Source organism: Protopterus annectens, chromosome 5.part1, assembly GCF_019279795.1.
Source record: "Protopterus annectens isolate FY-2018-M chromosome 5.part1, PAN1.0, whole genome shotgun sequence".
NCBI classification, from domain to species: domain Eukaryota; kingdom Metazoa; phylum Chordata; order Ceratodontiformes; family Protopteridae; genus Protopterus; species Protopterus annectens.
In genome coordinates, this window is record NC_056736.1 from 297,726,689 (window position 1) to 297,742,474 (window position 15,786).

A 15,786-nucleotide genomic window follows, 5' to 3' on the forward strand; every position below is an offset into this window, starting at 1 on the left:
CTGCCACTCCTACAGTTCCAGGCTGTGAGCCACTGGATTCCCCTCAGGTGACAGGGTAAGTGTGCGAGGTGTTAATGGCAATAGTTCCTGTCCATATTAATCCACTGGTCTGGATGCTGGCAGGGTGCTGCTTACAGCTAGGGACACACCTGCATGGGACACCTCTTCAGCATGCTGCATTCTGTGGGTATTCCCATACAGAAGTGGGGGTCATACTGTACCCATTCCCAACAGCAGGGATATGACCTGTGATAAACCTGTGGATAATGGTGGGGTGAGCTGTGTGCATGTGTGATATGGAAGATTCTTGCAGCTGACTCACAGATATACCTGGGACATTCCCCTTATGCTACCTTGTGCGGGGACATAGGCAGTCTCCCATTACTTCATAACTGTGCCTTTTGTGGTCTGCCAGTGACTGGCTAGACTACATCAGTATTCCATACTACATGGACAACTAATGTGCTGCTAACATGTATGTACAATTCCAAAGGTGTGTGCAGTTGACAGTTACATTTTATGTACTTTGGCTAGGGTACTTCCACCTGCGAACTGTGTGTGTGTTTGGACCCACATTCATGGCATGTCCATCTTTCAGATGGTGACAGATATTGACATCTGAACAAAGAGTTGATGACTGCTGAATTGGGTCTTGCTAGGATGCATTGTGGTTGGCACTGCAGTTGTCCGAACATAGCCCTGTCATTGACAGTACTGGCCATAGGCCACTGGGACACAATCCTCCATGCCTACATGCTGACCACTTCCACACAATATATAACACATAACAACCTAATACACAGAGCCCTGCATATTGTATATATGCAACAATCTACCCTGTAAATTGTTCCTGCTCAGGTATTCTGTGCTCCACTGTTATTAACCCCACTTGTACATGTTACTGCATTTCTACATAGGACAGTGGGGGTGGGGCACACCTGACAATTGTAAACATTTGCTATGACTGTACTGGTATTTCAGGTACTCTGTTGCCTTCCATTTAGTTTTGTATTCTGACCTATCATGCAGACTAGAGGCATATCAGTAGACTACAGATCTTAGGTTTTATTGACATACATTACAGTTTCAGACATCTTACCCTGCAGAACTAACATACAACTGCCTGACCTGTTGTAGTCTGTCTGTATAGGTCTGGAGGGGGGCTGTTCTCCATTGCCATTAATTGGAAACCTTAGCACAGCTTTTCTTTATGGTCATCTACAACTGTCCTTCTGACTGAGGCTGTTTTTGGGTATGTGAACCTCACTGACATCCATGTCTGTGTCCTATGGACACACATTTGGGCCACTACATGTACTGCAGTGGGATTTGTCACCTTGTCTAGTACTGCCTACTTTGTTGACACCAGTATTTGTTATGGATTTCATGCTGACCATATAGGTGTTCATTATCTGCTGCCATCCCATTCAGCCACCGATTCCCTTGCATGCTCACATCCATACCATAGCTACAACTAGCAGAACATACTACTCCATTCAGCAAGTGATAGGAAGAGTGACTTACCTTTTGGCTGTACCAGCACTGAGGATGGTGCTGGATGGCTGACTATGTCAGATGCACATAGTAGACTCCCTATACTTGGTAAAGCACAGGTAGTGTCATGTTTGGCATCTCTTTTACTGTATGTGCGAATCAGAGAAAGGTGTCATTTCCTGGGTTCCTACCATGTCAGTATATGTGCTATGCGTTGCCTCTTTGCCAAAGCCTGGGCATACTGGGCACATCTCTTTCTGCCTATATGGGCAGGCTCAGGTTGTTCCTCCTCTGAGTCACTCTGTGCCTGTGTTGGCCCCGTGCTGTTCCTGCTGTAGCTGTTTCTGCAGGATCATATTGTACAGCATGGCACATATAATGAAAATTTTTGTACATGTAGCTGGAGAGTACTGCAAGGCTCCACCGGATATGTCCAGGTACTGGAACCGTGACTTGAGCAACCCAAACACACGCTCTATTATGATTTTGATTTGTGAGTGTGCCTCATTATGGAGTTCTTGTTTGGGTGTGTGTGCATTTCTGATGGGTGCCATCAGCCACGGCACCAGTGCGTAACCAGCATCCCCCACTAGGTGGCCATATGGGATGTCCCCACTGGAAAATCACTGGTACAGCTATGTCATCTGCCAGATGTGGGAGACGTGATAGCTTCCAGGGCTGTCAGCACACACATTCATTAAAATGCCTTGGACATTGCACACAACCTGGCAGTTGATGGAGGGAAAGCCCTTGCAGTTTATGTAGACCCTATCTCACTCTCTGGGTGGTGCTTTGATGTGTATGTGCATGCAGTCTATAGCACCCACTATCTCAGGGTATTCTGCTATTTGGTGGAAGAGATGCATATTGCTGGTCAATGCCTCATGAGTGTTGAGGAAATATACGTGCTCATCGACATGTGCTGACATGGCATCCAGGAACTGGTGGAATACCCTGGATGCTGATGCCTCTGAGATCCCCATGATATCCCCAGTTGGCCTTTGGAAGGTACCTGTGGCTAGTATTCTTAAGGCTACACATACCTTAGTATCCACTGGGATGGGTTTCCCTCTGTTGGTACTGTGTGCGAGGTGTGGCCAGCACAGTTCAACAATTTGCAGTAGGATGTCCCTGTTCACCCTATAGTGCTCCACTATCTCCAGCTCATGTAGCCCCTGGTAGGTTATCCTAGTCTGAGGTACAAAGCACAACGAAAAAGGTGTGTTTTTTACCTCAACTTTTTCGTTGTGCTTTGTACCTTTGACTCTGCAGCAGTATATACTTGGTGTTCCTTAGGTTATCCTAGTCTGTACAGTCTTCTCCTTCTTCTCACTGAGGGTTGGTCATCAGCATTCTCATTCTCATCACCCTCAGCCTCTTCCACATATTAATGTATGAGAGCAAAAGCAGCCCCTGTCATTTTGTTAGTTTTGTCAGGTAAAATTTCCCCGTCTGTGTATACCAGTGGTGTAGAGTTTGTGGGAAAAACCAGAGTGAAAGGTGTTTGCATAGTTTATAGTAGTGTGCTGGGCTGGGCTGCTGCCTGTGTAATTGGCTGATTCTGATACATTTCACCTGCCACCTATGCTAGTTCTCCTTGATTGCCTTATTAATGCTGTTTTCCCTTCCCATTGCCTTCCTGTTTAAGCCCTGAGGTGCGCCGCACATACCCAGTGCTCAGATGTGAACAGAGCTGCTATTTCCTGTTTTTTTTGTTTTGTTTTGTTTAAAACCTGGTGCGTGGCACTCACACCCATTTAGCAATGTAAACACTGCTAGGCAGCCTCAGACACACTCCGCTTCCTTAGCTGTGCTTAGCTAAGGGCAAACACGGGCCACAGAGCTCCAATAAGCTTACAGCATGCATGACACTCCCCCTTATGAGGTCATCTACCTCTTATGCTTATACCATAATGTTTCTGCACCTACACGGTTGAGTGCAAGATAACAGTGAAGGGAAATCTGTGATTCAGTATCAATCCCCTCATTTGCATAGAACTGATTGCTAATGCATAGTTACAAAACTGACACTCAGACTTCCCCCTTAGCAACCACTATTTCATGGTATTGTTGTCTTATGCATGCTATTGACTATTATTGCAGAATGCTGATTTTGGTTTAAAAGCTTATTTCCAACTTTTTTCTTATTTTCGGGCCGATCCTGTTTGCGCACCATTGCCCTATGCTTAAACAGCCGAAATTAGCCAAAAAAAAGTTATTTTTATAATTTTGCAACTATTTACCATGCCAGTGGCCATATATTTGGACATTGGCTTGCCTACTGCATTGAATACATGCTATCTTTGGAGCTGTCATGCATCCATTTTGTAATTTGCAGGAATGTATTCGGTTAGTAGCCGAATACATTTCTGCAGGTTACACTATTCCTGCACAGACGCCTGCCTGCTTCCTGGATCACTAATTCACCTCATTTGCATAGTTTTCACCTGCAAATGGGGTAATTAGCATACAGGAGCTGTGTCCATGCAGGAATAGTGTCAGAGCGTTCATGCACGTCCCGGGAGCTCATTCCTGGATTGCTCGTCGGGCATATTGCATGTAGCAGCTCTTGCACTATTCCTGCACACTGTGCAGAGCTTGCTGAATCCTGGGGGAAGTGTCTTAAATGTGAAGCTAAGCATGGGCACCTGCATTTTTTCCTCACATATGGCTTGGTGAAATAACTACAAACCCTTTTCTCTCATCCAAACTATTTCAGTGCACATATCAGATCCATTGCAAAATTGTGTTGCTCTACTTGTCCCTTATAATCAGCAAAGATTCTAATTTTATTGTGTTGGCGTCTGCTCCATGTTCTCAGAGATTTATCAGTAATTATATCTGACCCCCTAATGGAATCTTGTTTTCATATGCATTTGCAAAGATGAGTCTGTCTCGTGTCACACCTATAAGGTGAAGTACAGTACTTCTGTTACCCTCAGCATCATGGAAACTAGTTCCCATGGCAGTACTACTGTTACCCTCAGCATCATGGAAATTAGTTTCCATGGCAGTACTTTTGTTACCCTCAGCATCATGTTTCCATCGCAGAGACTTTAAGCAAACATTTCTCATATATGTTCCACCATTGACCATAGTAAGGTCATTTTTGGGTCTTACTCTCAAATTCATTCAAAACTTTTGAAGTAGAAGCTACTATAATGAGGACCATTATCTGAACTAATGTTTTTTTTTTCTTTTTGGTATCTAAGGAAATCAGTATGACTTGCTAATAATCATAACAATGGTGTTTGCTATTATTGAGCTGACGGATTCTAGTACTGGAAACTCTATTCATCAGCCAGGGCAAGCTGATATTCTATAGCGTATGTGGGACCATAAAGATCCATGCTGCTGACAACTAAGATGACTTTGTCCATTCTGACATGTGAACTGGACTAGTCAAAATCCATTCCTGCAAACCATACATTTTTTATTAATGCTATAGTTTTGTGAATGCCAAAATTTAGCTCATAAGCAGTCTCAAAAGAAATTATTTGCAAGCTCTGAAGAATTGACTAACCTAATGGCTTTCAACTGGTACTGCTGTCCACTGAGAACATAATGCTGCTGCTAGTTTGCAAAGGTGGTACCTGCTACTTTAACTTCATGGGATTTATTTTTAAGTCAGTCTGTGCTCCATCTTACTACATAAATGGTATGCATTTGGGCATTTAAAGTTGTTTACAGTTTCAGCATGTGGATTAGTGTAAAAGTTCTTGGCAGATTTAGATATGCTGTACAAATTGAATGGCTGATATCTACAACTTCTGTGACTTTAGTTAACTAGAGATGGAGTTACATTCATAGTTATGTGTAAAAGTTGTCTATGCATTTACACAACAAAGAGCAATTCACAAAGGCTATCTATGCTAATGTGCAATGGCCGTAAACAGGCATAAGCATATGAAAATGTAATGAGATACCAATAAGACATAATGCAAAACAATGTATGCTAATGAGTCCATCTTTAGTCTATTTGTGATTCATAGCCAGAATTCCACACATTTCCACACCATCCTCAGATTCATTACAAAAGGCAGAATCTCTCCTTTTCTATTTACTTTGCAATCCATGATGATGCTGTTCCTTGTTATGCTATTTCCTTGTGTGAGCTGCTTGTCTTGGGTGAGCTGAAACTGACTTCCCCAGTGGCACTCACTGGCCAAGAAGGTGTGAATAACTCACTATAGTTTTATAATCAAAAGATACTTGCCAAAACTTGTCAGAGATTTGGGATGCATAGGTAGGATTAAAAAGGTCCTTATGGTCATTACCCTAGTAAACACCTATGAACCAAAGAACTTATGAACCAGATTAAAAGTGGATAGGGTCTTAGTGATTATGTATGGACCCCACAGGGGCACTGGGGGGATGCCTGGCCTTCCCATTCCTGTGGATACAAAGGTGTGTATCGCTCTCACTGCCATGAGAACCTAGGCACAGATAGGGGATATGTTGGGTATCTCACAGACTTCTACCATGAGGATACTTCTGTAGTTCCTGAATATACTCTTGTCACATGTGGATTAGTACATCTATTTTTGAGTGTCACTATAGGACTGCTTCAGGACTATTGGTGCCTTTTATGGCATGGCACATTTCCATGTGGGACTCAGTGAGTTAGATTTCACCCATGTTGCAACTAGTGCCCAATGTGGCCCACGGGAGAGTGGCACCACAATAGGAAGGGCTACCATTCCATTCATTGCCAGGTAGTGTGCGATGCATGAGGGTTTATCGCCAACATCTCACAAAACATCCTGACAGTGCACCTGATTCCCGTATCTGGCACATTAGCTAATCCTAGCACCTTTTCCTGCATAGTAGGATGTCCAGTGGTCATCTTGTTGGTAAGTGGAAAAATAGTTTTGTTTAATTTTTTTTTTAATTTTAGTTTGTTTAAGTAGTTATTCAGGGTAAAATGTATTACTGAATACTAAACCACTTTTTGATTTTTTGTCTCCTCCCACCACATTCTCTTCCTTTTTTTGTTTCAGGTGATTCTGGATTTCCACTGGAGTCATGGCTCATGACACCAGAGAGAAATTAAAGTGGAACTGCTAAGGCCAGTTAAAATACAGCCCTGTCCCAGACCCATATTGTCATCAACAGGGTCTTCTCTGTGTTGAAGGGCTGATTTGGATGCTGGATGAGTCTGGGGGGCCCTTCAGTATGACCTAGCTACTATATGTAGGACGTTTACTGTATGTTGCATTCTTCAAAACATGATCGTGTGCCAGTTTGATGGTGAAATGATCCATGCTGTCACTGAAGCTATCACTTCCATTCCAGATATGAATAATGATGACCAGCCAGCGACAGTAATAAGGGACCCCAAGCAGTGGAATCATGCATGGCACATGGCTGCGCAGGTAGAGAAGCAGTGCCTGGTCCAGAACTATGGACCATGCCATTCAGGTTAGTGCTTTCTTTCTTGTAAAAAGCACATAGAGTACAACTGATGCATTCAGTGATATATGTGGGGTATGGAGTATGGTGCATGGTCTGCTGTCATATGACATTTCTTCTCATCTTTAAATATTTTTTTTAATTTTAGAACAGATACTCATATTATTGTTTAACTCTTGTTTATGATATCATAAGGCATCATATAAAAAATAATCACATTTTTAACTGTTTTACACAATATATTCTGCTGAGGTGGTGTTCCCAAATGTGCACATACTGAAAGTTTTCAAGTGGTACAATTAATAAAAAAGTGTTATGTCAGTATTTAACATGAATTTTATACCTTGCAATTAAATAAAAATATATCTTTTTTTATATATTATGTAACATTTCAGCTGAGTTAATGTTCTCTGTTAAGGCACTGCACATCAGATTATTTCATTTTGTCATACACAATAATTTGTGTCCTCAGAGACAAAAAATATTATTTGCGCAGTGGTGAGGGTGAAATCTCTGCAGTGTTTGTTTACATAGCAGGATACTAATTTTAATCGTTCATTTTTTTATTAGTGTTTCTCTAAATACTCATGTATTAGTACTTTTAAATAAATACTTCCCAGTTGTAATAATGGTAATACGCAGAACATTATTGGTTACAAACACTGCAATCTTATGTTGTGAAATTCAGATTTCTTTACACATTACCATGAAGTTTTAAGCAATCCTATTATAGGGATGAAATGCATGCAGTTCAAAAGTATCTTACTTATACACATTTTTTTTACTTTTTTTAACTTTAATAGCTTATTTCCCTTTGAGCTAAACCTTGATATCTCTGTGTGAAGTTCAAATTGAAAGTAACAGAAATTTCACACTCAAATTTCAGTAGATCAAGGGCAAATGTGGCATACATATCTCCTAAAAATAGGGCAGGTAATGGGACAAGTGATTTTGAAGAGGGGCAGTCATGAGAGCTGGATGGTAATTGGTCAGAAGTTGTGACATACTTGAATAACATGGTCCTCCAGATATTGATCTGACAGTACTGTGGGACTGGGTCTTGGACATCTAATAAGAGGGTCTACAAGGTGTAGATGAATGCTGACATGGCCTGAATGAATTATGTTGTGCTTGGGCCCCCTCTGTAATTGCAGTACTTTCTTGAGATGAACTTGTAGTCTCATGTGATTTGCCCTCACTTGTTTAGACAGTACTCTATTCTCATCCCCCTTCCAACACTGACACTGAACTTGAGTCTGATAAGTACTAACTAGTGTGCAAATGGAGGTGGCCATGGATACTTAGTATGCCACCATACTATACATCACTACGATCATGGTATTATCCCTTCTCTCTTCCATTTCCATGTAGTGTGAAAATCCTCAAGTACACTCTGTAGGACTCTGACTATTTCTATCTGACTCTCTGAGGCAGTTCTCTGAACCCTAACAATGTGATGGCACATTTGCTGCTGGGCATCCAAAGCTTTATGTGTTTCCTGGGGTAGCTGTGACAAATTTCTGCACTTCCTACCCCTTTACAGAGATGCCACTGTGGACACTGTTACCTCTGAATTTCTGCCCTCATCCTGAAAGTGTTCATCAAGGTTTGGAGATACACCTGCACAGCTAGAGTGTGATGTCAGCTTATACTTGACCTTTTGTGACACACTGTCACTTTCTGCAGAGTTACTAACAAATTCTGAAATGTGAGATCCTGCCATTAAGCTTGGGGACTGTGTGCCACTTTTCTCAGGCTGCTTTATAAACATAACTATGTTTCCATCATCATTATCCTCAACAACAGTCATTCTGCATCTGATATCCTCCAAATTTATTGATATAATGGAACTGTTTGTTTCCACTGTTGACCATGTAAAAAATTATTTGAATGCATTACTAACAGAAAAGTAGCAAACACTACTGTTTGCTGAGTAAGGAGGTGTGGAGGACACTTACCATGCACACTGCCTTTGTTGCTATTATGTGCAGAAGTGTAGGGTTTACTTATTAATAGTAATTGTCATGCGTTAAATGTAATCATTCCATATCAGCATTTAATTCTCTATATTAATTTGTATTACTGTTTTAAACTAACCTTTTTGAACAGATGTGTTTCTGCTGCAGGCATTGGTAATAGCCAGTGTCCACACCACCTCTGATTATTCCAGTCTCAACATCTTCTGAGTCACAATCATCCCTGTTAAATAAAATCAAGAATTCAATACACAGGAGGTTCAGATTCAAAAGTTTACTAGTGTACACCAGGAGGCAAAAAACGTACAAGTACAGAATTTTGTCTGACATGAAACAGGAAGCACACAATTTTATATAGGTTTAACATTCAAGCTGTGCCCACCTTACTGACGTGGTATGTCACAGGGCATCTACATCATTTTAGCTTACAGTCTTCTATTCATCAAAACTGCTGATGCTGTATATTTTAAAAAAAGTTTTCCTCTGGATATAATACAGCCTTGCTATCCACCTGGTCAGACATAATGTCTTTCTGTAAAGTTACTTCTTCAAGGTTTCATATCAGTTCGAATACAACAGCAGATTCAGTCTCTTAATACATATCTTTGTTCTCTGTTACACTTTCTCACACAGCTGTGTGCTATCTCAGTAATACATATACAAGGCCAAATCATCCCAGCAGGAAAGAGCAGAAGATTTCATTATTTCACACATTTAATTTCCTGACCCAGCAGATAATCACTTGTGAAAAGCAAAAACATTAAAAACTTGCTAAGCTGGCATCTGCCAGGGTCGAAGGTTAGCTTTGCTTCAAGCCACATTGCAGTTTCAAAACTACTTTACATTTAAACATGAATTAATCCTCTCTACTATATGATTAATAGAATAAAATGCATTATATACTACTTTGCTTTTTAAACTAGCATTTCTCATGTATTCAAATACACATTTTTCTAACATTTTCCCCCCTATTAATACTTTTTATTCTATTTTAAAGTATGCATAGTGTCATTTCATCTCCCAACTTCTTCCACTTAGGATTTTCAGCTAGGTGAGTCATTCAATCTATACTTCAGAAAAAATGTCATCTGAGATCAATCTCTCAATCTCAATATCTTGGTACAAAGTTTCAGTAACAGATACATCAATAAAATCTTTGATTAATCTTTTCATGCAGGGAATTCCACAGCAAACACATGCTCCTATCAGGAGTATACCCACACAAATGGCAATCAGAATATTCATTAGGATGGAACCCCACCCCCCAAATAGATTCTGGAAAAAGTCCGTCAGTGGGTTTGGACCTGGTTCAGTCATGGCTGATACTTGCTGAATTACCTCTAGGTGATTATTAATTTCATGCCTATTATCTGGTATGTACGCACAGCATTCTTCTTTGATAAGCGCACACGTACCACCTCTCGCCGCTAGGGTGAAATCAAGAGCCATTCGATTTTGTAGCACAACAGTTCTCATTGCATTGAGTTCATCAGTCACCAGTTCTAGGGCAGAAAAAGTTGCATTACTCATTACTTCGAGAAGTTTCGACAACTTCCTCAGCTCCCAAATCGATTTGACTGCTCCGTAGGCTGGGAATATTCCTGCCCAGGATATAACACTGTCACTCAAGTCCATATGTGCCAATTTGCTTTTGTCTTTCACGGCATTATGATCTTTCCAGCCAGCTTCGATCTTTCCGACTGGATTCACAGGTTTTTCAACTGGACCTTCAGGTTTTCGAGCTGCTTCTCTCACGTTTCGTATCTTACCCAAAGGTAATTCTGCAGTATGTCTTATTGCCGGAACCAAATAACCCAAAAAACAACTGCTGGACCAATTCTCAGGTAACCATTTATATGCCTTTTTTCCACAAATAAAATAACAGTTTTCTACTTTAGTACTAATACGCATCAGCCCTGCATGAAACATTTTCTGATCTATAACTGACAATTGTTTAAACAAAACTGGATTTTTGCGAATGTCATTCATAGTTGTTTTCAATGAGTTCAAATATGAGTCATAATTAGTATTGCAAAAAGTATTGCCATTACTATTCTTAATATAACATTGGTAAGATATGGTTATATTACAATTGCTCCAGCCCACCTGGAGGGTATCATTTTTATAAAAACATACAACTCCTTTTTGTGTGACAGGTAAAAATAAAGCTATTTTTGTCCTGTGATCTCACAGTTCCTGTATCGAAAAGTAAATTCTCCCAAGTCTCATTTATCCCCAAAGGGACAGCGGACATTATAAGTCCGCCATATGCTGTTGGTATAGCTTTACAAACCCAGCAATTTGAAATGTTCATAGTCTCTGCATATACACATTTCATGGCTAGGTATGTGTTAAAATTTGGATGCCGTCTATAGATGTTTCGTCACACCTTCCCACTTTCACTTGTGTGGTTGTGTGTAGGATAAACCACAACAAGAGGAAAATTGTCACAATTACAATCAATAAATGTACACTCAACAAAATGATTATGCAGCATCTCTGGGTTTGATCTAAATTTCTATTTGCTTTGTTTTTTGCCATCTCGGTCTGGTTGTGTATCAGTCACAAAGTTTTTATCAAGTTGAAAGTTCTTTACCAGTTTACAATGTGTCAAATGAACCCAGGACGTCCTCTCGGCCACTCTAACTGCAGTAGGTGTTGCCAATAGAACCTGGTACGGTCCCTCCCACTTTGGACTCGCCCAATTCTACCTTTTCGTCACTTTCAGCCACACGAATGTCCCAGGGGCCAAGACTGCTTCCACCGGTCTGGTCTGTTCCTTATCTGAAAAAGAGTTAAACTGCAAAACAGATTTATTTGTTAACAATTTCCTCATATAACTAGCTAATGAACTGTCAGCCTCTTGCTCTGCAGGCATGAGAGCTTTCCACTGAGGCACATAATATGCTCTCCCAAAAACCATTTCAAAGGGAGTCAAACCCTTTACGTTTGGATCCGTTCTCATACTCAGCAGTGCCAAAGGCAGACAGTATATCCAATTCTTTTGGGTCTCCTCTACTAGCTTCCTAATCTTATTTTTGAGGGTACCATTGTACCTTTCCACCAGTCCTGCTGACTGTGGGTGGTAGGCACAATGGTTCTTTAAGGAGATACCAAAAAATCTCCCAAGTTGCTGGATTGTCTGGTTTACGAAATGTGTGCCATTGTCACTATAAATCCTTTCTGGAATGCCAAATCTAGGGATTATCTCTTTTATCAGGGCTTTCGCCACTGTTGCTGCATCCGGGTTTTTGGTTGGAAAAGCTTCTACCCATTTAGAAAACATGTCTACAATAACTAAACAAAACTTTTTCCCTTCACACTTATTCAATTCTATAAAATCCATACAAATAGTATGGAATGGGTATGGTGGTATAGGGAAACTTCCTTGCTTGGTTTTAAATGCTCCTTGTGCATGGTGCTTGTTACAAGTATTTCAAGCTGCACAAACTTTTTGTGTATAGTTTGTGAATCCGTATGTTTGGAATATTCGGTTTACTAACTGTACCATCCCCCCTTTTGAGACATGGCACTGCCCATGGCTCAACAAATCTGCATATCTAAATAAATTAGACGGCAATATCGGTTTTCTCTCTTTGGAAATGTACAGTCCATTCTCAAGAATTGTGCCTCGTTTTACCCATTTTTGTTTTTCTGCTTTTGTAGTAAGCGTCTGCATTGTTTTTAACATGTCTAAATCTAAAATCTCAGAGGGTTGTAACTCCTCATTCAAAAGTAAAGTTTCTGAGTCTGAGGCTGCTTGCTTTGCAGCTGCATCAGCGCGTACATTGCCTTTTGAAATCTTATCCTGCTGTTTCATATGAGCTACACATTTACAAATAGCTACTTTGGTAGGTAACTGAATATATTCTAATAACTCCAAAATAAATTGCTCATGATTAATAGGTTTTCCACTAGATGTTATCATTCCTCTATTTTTCCATTGTTGTGCAAATACATGTACTGTAGAAAAAGCATACTGACTATCAGTATATATGTTTACACACTTGTTTTTTTGCTAAAGTACATGCCCTCGTCAAAGCAATCAATTCTGCTGCCTGTGCAGATAAGTTATGTGGTAAGGACTGAGCTTCTAAAATTTCAGTGTCTGTAACTACTGCATACCCTACCAGATTCTTCACTGTAGGACCCCTTCTGCATGAGCCATCCACGTAATATGTCACCTCAGCATTATCCAAGGGCATATCCATGAGATCTTGTCTAGGTAAAGCTAACTGTTCAATTTCCTGCAGGCAGCTGTGTGGTGTGCCCTCCACAGGAATTGGAAGTAATGTTGATGGATTCAATGTCGTACATCGTTCAATTGTCATATGAGGTTGGCTCAGCAGTATAGTCATACACGAAAGATGTCTAGCAGGAGAAAGGTATGCCATTTTTTCTTGCAGTAAAATTATTGAAACTGCATGAGGCACTCTCAATGTGAGAGGGTGGAATAACACCACTGAGGCTGAAGCCTGTACTGCCATTGCAGCTGCAACTACTGCTTGTACACAGTGAGGCAAAGATCACGCCACTGGATCTAACTGTGATGAATAATAGGCTATGGGGCGTTGCTTATCCCCATGTTGTTGCGTCAATACTGACGTCATATATCCTTGCTTACAATCTACGGTCTGAAAGAATCGTTTATGATAATTTGGAAGTCCTAAAACTAATGAAGAAGCTATCAACTGCTTCAACCTGCAGAAAGCCGTTTCTGCTTCGGGTGTCCATTGTAAGATATCTTGTGCTGCCATTGGTGTCTTATATATCAAGTCAGTCAGTGGAGCAGATTCCAAAGCATAATTTGGTATCCAGCTCCGACAAAAATTAGTTGTACCTAAGAAAGACATAATTTCTTTCTTGGTTGTTGGTTTGGGTGCTTGCAAAATTGCTGTTTTTCTTTCCTCATCCAATATCCTACCTTCATTGGATATTACATATCCCAAGTATCTAACTTGTTTTCTCCAAAGTTGTAACTTTACTTTTGTTCACTTTGTGTCCTTGTGTTGCTAAAAATTTCAATAATGCTACAGTATCCTCCCTGCACTGTTGCTGGGTGGGGGCTGCTAGCAAGATGTCATCTACATAAAGTAGAATTTGACTACCTCCCGGTGGGGTAAACCCTGCCAGATTGCTAGCCATTTCTTGTGCAAATATTGTTGGGCTCTCACAATATCCCTGTGGTAGTCGAGTATACGTATACCTTTTACCCTGAAATGTAAATGCAAACCAATATTGACTATCAGGATGTATAGGTATTGAAAAGAAAGCATTGCTAATATCTACCACAGAGAAATACTTCTGTTGCGGTTCTAAATCGTTTAACAAAGTATGTGGGTCTGGCACCGTAGGTGCTCTAGGTATTACTGCATTATTTACAGCTTGTAAATCTTGTACCATCCACCATTCCCTGTTTGCTTTTTTAACAGGAAAAAGGGGTGTATTACATGGTGAATCAGGAGATTCTACGAGTACTCCTTCTTTGAGTAATGCTGCTATTATAGGCTTAATTCCTATTTCTGCATCCTTTCTCAAAGGGTATTGTCTTTTCTGTGGTCTAAAAGCTGACTTTGGGGTAATTGTAACTGGTCCTGCTGTTCGAATAAGTCCTACATCTGACTTGCTTGTTGACCAAAGACTTGTTGGAATTTCACATAAGGCCTTTTCGTCTTCTTCTAATAAAAACGCTAATCAGCTGTCCTTGCTAGATTGCAAGTGTACAGCTGGATGTGTCTGTGTCAACCAATTCAGTTTTTGTTTTTGTATCCCTTGTTTTGATAGTTCTAAATCAGTCTGTTTCTCCCATCTTGTTTCTTTTTCTCCTAAGTCTGCCCATTTGACACTTTTGTTCTTTGTCAAGCTGACATGTGGTAATCGATTTAATCTATATAATGCAAGGAATTCTTGAGGTAATGAACAGCTAACTACACTGTTCCCCTCAGTATCCCAGTACAAAGTACGCAAAACCAATCTAGTTGCACGATTTCTAAACAATTCTTGCTCATACTCTCTATCAGGTCCTGGTGTAGTACAGTAGTATAGAGTACAGTGTAACAAATGCTGTTGATCAGTGTCAAGGGAGGGGGCTTTACTGATGGCTACTTTCATCAGTTCCTCGGTTACTGTGACTAGGTCCTGGCTGTAGCAGTAAAAAGTTTCACCCTCCGATCGCACTACAAAGGTATCCATTTGTCTCTGTGCCTCCATACCTTGTACAGTTGGAACTACTGCTATGCCAAATATCTGCATAAGTTCCCTGCCCAATAGGTTCACTGGACACTTTGCAGAAACAACAATTTTACTTCTCTGGGTCATACCTGAAACAGGGTAAGTTATTGCTATATCATGGGAAAGTGGTTCCCTATATAGCTGTCCATTTGCTGCTTTCACTAGTATATAATCAGGTGATTCAGAATGTTCTGGTAACTTGGAGGGGTGTATCAAAGTCCGTGATGCTCCTGAGTCACACAGGAATTTGACTTCCCTTCCCTCCACCAGAAGTGTAACTTCCGGTTTCGTATCTGCTAAGTAGAGATCTAAACTCAATAATGCTAAGTCCAAAATTTCACTTTCTTCATCCTCCATATCTACTTGCACTTCCTCTACTCCTTCTATCACATTTACATTTGTTTTCTGTTTATTAACTTTTCCTGATGATTTCTGACTTTCACATGATGTATCTTCACTATCATATAGTCAGTCCTCATCTCCCTTATCTTCTGTAATTACTTTTTTGTTTTGCTTACAATCCCTTGCTAGATGTCCCTTTTTCCCGCACTTGAAGCATTCACCTCTCTTTTTTCTCTCTTCAAAATCTTCTGATCGTTTGTCGGACTGTTTGTTTCCCTGGGCATTTTTCTTGCCCTTTTTACCTGACTGTAATACAAATACTTCAGCTCCG

General features: G+C 40.5%; 1 protein-coding gene across 1 annotated transcript in view; it reads left to right on the plus strand.

The window, feature by feature from the left end:
- Window positions 1–15,786, plus strand: part of LOC122803389 (2-oxoglutarate receptor 1-like) — a 714,924-nt gene that overhangs the window by 487,633 nt on the left and 211,505 nt on the right. The window contains exon 3 of the mRNA XM_044072984.1: window positions 6,790–6,915. The gene's annotated coding sequence lies outside the window, so the exon portion shown is untranslated. The remainder of the gene's footprint in view (window positions 1–6,789; window positions 6,916–15,786) is intronic.